The following is a 4,175-nucleotide window of genomic DNA, read 5'->3' on the forward strand; positions in this document are numbered from 1 at the left end:
AATTTATTTGCAAGCTTGATTTTCATTTGTCTGTAACTCGGGGTAGTGTTTTACTATCCCACTGATTCCATCCTGTGTTTATCTCTCAAATGCTACTCCCTCAGTCCTCTTTGCTGCCGCAGAGGGGATCTCCATAGCTTTTCCCTCTTTGTCCCTCACCTCATTCTTGAGGCTGAGGAGACTTGTTTCTCTCAAAAGTTTTATTTTTTCTCATCAATAATTCTATTGAATAATAAACTACATTTAAAGAAGAAATTTCTGGGTTTCCATTGTGTCATTATGGCTCAAAAGGGTCCTCCTCAGGATTGGGCCAACTGTGGCTTTAGAATGGTGCTGTTAAATGGCCATTTTCTGTGCCTTATCTGCCTAGGGGTTCACACAACAGAGCTACCTGATCTTGCTGTCGCCAAGTTCCCTGAAGGCATGGTTGGATAGAACCAGACTTAAAAGAGCTCTTTTCAAAGGCTTTGGCCATGCACCAGCTTGAATAAAAGCATATTCCCCCTCCATAGTGAGACACAGCCTCGGACTTACTGGGTTTTTTCAAAGACTTAGGCTGCATGCCAGCCTGAATAAAGGCACATTCACTCTCCTTGGCTTTGTCTGCTCTGAAGGGGAAACCTGGAGATGTTAGTTGACAGAGCCTCTGATTCAAAATTTCTAAGGCTTTGGCTGCTGCCTTCCTGACTGAACGAATCTCTCCCCCCCCCCCCCCAGGGCTTCTCTTAAATCTGACCAGAAGCCTGGAAATGTGGCGTGGCAGACACTGCCTGACTGAAGGAAACCTTCCTCCTCTCTCTTTCGGATCTGGACAGAAGCCTGAAGTTGTGGCCTGATGGGAGCCTGAAGGAACCTTTTCCTGGCTGCCCTTAGTTTCAAGGCGAAATCCTTGTTGGCATGGGTTAATGGAGCCTTGCAATCCTCCATGGCTCTTTGGGATAGGTCTTATGTGTCAGAAGGATATTGTGCCCTTTAGTTGGGGTTCTTTGGACCTCTTCAGCCTCTATAGTAGTGGAGAGTGGTTGAGGTGGGAGGACTTTCCCATTCTTGTTAGTTGTGTAGGAAGATATAACAGACTATTTATGCTTAAAGCTTGCTGTGCTTTATTTTACCATTCACCCTATTGGGATTTCCTTGATTCCAGGGTCAGAACCAGTTCTCTGTTGATCTCAGCTCCAAGCCCTCTTGCTAATGCCTAGTTCTAAAGGCTGACACAGTGACACAGCAGGCTCAGTCCACTACCTTGCTGCAGTCTCTTAGCACTGAAACTTAACCTAGGGCAGGGGTGTCGAACTCATTTGTTACGAGGGCCGGATCTGACATAAATGTCACTTTGTTGGGCCTGGTCATGCGTGTCATAAAATGTCATGCCAGATACCAGAGATATAAACTTTATAAAGGTCACCCAATTAATGATATATTTTTTACTCAAAATACAAACACGCCTCAAAGACAATCAATTTTGATATATAGACCTTCCAGGAAAAGAAAATGAATGCAAAGTCTTCAGGGCACAGGCAGAAAATTACCCAGCTTAATCGGAGCAATTCAGTTTTTACCTCGAACCTGCCTCGCCGTGTGCCAGGGGAGGGAGGGGAGGCTGGCATGATTGTAGTTGTGGTGGCCCCCTACTTACCAGGAAGGCTGATACTGAAGTAAACTGCTACAGAGGAGGTTGTTCCACCACGTACTGAAGCCACAATTTAAGTGGCTTGCCTGATCACTCCCCCTCCCCTGATCACTCCCCCTCCCCGTTCTGTCCCTCAAACCTCACGCTCTCTCCCTCACATGCTCGTGGGCTGGATAAAAACCCTGGATGGGCTGGATTCAGCCCACGGAGACACCTGCTCTAAGGGGCTTTTCATCACAGGTCTTGTTTCAAGCACAGGCAAGGCTTACTGTTGCCATCTCCATGAGGAACTCAGGACTGATCAGCAAGTATGCGTTTGGGGGAAAATCTAAGCATTGCACCTCTTGGTTCCATGGTAGCCTTTGGAATCATCAATGATTTCGTGGAATCATCAATGATTTCGTGGAATCTTTAGCTTCCACTGTTTTCAATAACAATGATAAACCTGCATGAGTCACTCTTATGTGATACCATTCATAGCGAAAGCCAGTATGGTATAGTGGTTGGAGTGTTGGTCTGGGATCTGGGAGACCCAGGTTCAAATGCCATTTTGTCTGAAAACTTGCTTGTGACCTTGGGCCATCACATTCTCTCTACCTGATCTGCCTCACAGGATTTTAGTATGGATGAAATGAAAAAGTATAAAATGTTATAAGGCGCTTTGCGTCCCTGTTAGAGAGTAAGATAAACTCCATGCCAATCCTTTTAAAGGCCATTATGTTTTTCTGCTCATAAGAACATAAGAGCCCATCCCAATCCCAAAGGCCCATCCAGTCCAACACTCTGTCACACAGTGGCCAAAAATACCAGGTGCCATCAGGAGGTCCACCAGTGGGGCCAGGACATTAGAAGCCCTCCCACTGTTGACCCCCCCAAGGACCAAGAAGACAGAGCATCACTTGCCCCACAATCCCTATCTATACCTTGTGGCTAATAGCCACTGATGGACCTCTGCTCCATATGCCTATCTAATTCCCTTTTGAAGCCGTCCATGCTTGTAGCCACCACCACTTCCTGTGGCAGTGAATTCCAAGTGTTAATCAATCTTTGGGTGAAAAAGTACTTCCTTTTATCCGCTCTAACCCTACCGCTCAGCAATATTGAGTGCCCACGAGTTCTTGTATTGTGAGAAAGGGAGAAAAGTACCTCTTTTTCTACCTGCTCTATCCCATGCATAATCTTATAAACCTCAAAACAGCTGCCCCATGGGACAAAGTCTCTGATATGCAAACTAATTACTAGCTGATATTACAGCCTCTACTACAATCCCTTAGCAAATATATGCTTGATTCCATTTATCATCTCTATTGCTCTTGATGGCCTTTCCCACCAAAATGTTCATATGACCTGGTGGGAAAGTGCCAGAGGGGGGAGGGGCGCTCCTAGTCTACTAGAGCGCATTGGAAATCTTTTCCATGGCTGGCCCGTGCACACACAGTTACAATATGTGCCTGCACAGAAGACCACTTGATGAACCATTGTTACAGGTAAATGCAGCCTACTACCCACTACTGACTAAAAACCCGGTTTTGGGCTCTCAGTTACTTTCAATTTCAGATGCTTCTCTTTCTCTTCCCCGCCATCTTTTTCGCTTTGTTTACTTTCACAAACTTTTTGAAAGTCTGAATATGTGCTTAAACGCTCGCACTCGCCTTGGTAAGTACTCCTTAGCAGTTTTAACCGTTTATACTTCCGCTCCCCCCCTCAATTCCTCTAAAGTCTATGCGTTTGGGAGGCGTCCCTCCCCCGCTCGCCTTCTATTCTGTTCCGTGGTGTGGGGGTGGGGAGCTTCTTTTCTTTTTAATCAATGCTTAAATTACTCACAATTATAATCGGTCCACGGACCTCGTTTACACTCAATTTCTAACGCTCGATCTCCTGCGCTTGCCCTGGTCAGCGTCACTTAGTCCATTCGGTCTCTCAGCACGAAGAACCGTCAGAGCGGAGAAGTGCCTCAATTCTCCGGCAGTACGCCGTCGAAGAGGCAACCTCTCAAGAGCTCCATGGCCGGTGTCCCTTCAGCCGGGTCCCTGTGGGAGTTGTGAGCCTGCACACCCCCTCCTTCAGCTGGAGCGCAGCTTCACCCCCGTGTTAGCCAAATTGCCTTGAATTATTAATTAGTCTAGGGGAAGTTATTAATTTGGCAATAGGCAAATTAGGGTTCACACCAATGTATACAGAAGTCCCACCTTTGCTGTAAACAGCAGAACAGACACAGAGACTGTATTCAGTAAAATATAATGTCTTTTTACTGGGGAATATATATATCATTCAAACAATACACAATTACACACACATTTATAGAACTAAGGAAGCAGAGGTGATTGATAGTTTATAGAGGGGTTATACAACCTGGTCCAGATGTGCAGAGGTCCATGGATTGTGGCCTAAACTCAGAGAGTTTAGGGATGGACTGCCATTTTGGATTATGGCAGAAAACACACGGGCTGAGGCCATGTTTACGATGGGATATACCCTATGGAAGACAATGCAGACCAATGGCTGGTCCTGGGGGCTGGTCTCAGGTGAGAACAATAGATTTCCT

This window comes from Gekko japonicus, unplaced genomic scaffold, assembly GCF_001447785.1.
Source record: "Gekko japonicus isolate JY-2015 unplaced genomic scaffold, Gekko_japonicus_V1.1 scaffold554, whole genome shotgun sequence".
Lineage (NCBI taxonomy): Eukaryota > Metazoa > Chordata > Lepidosauria > Squamata > Gekkonidae > Gekko > Gekko japonicus.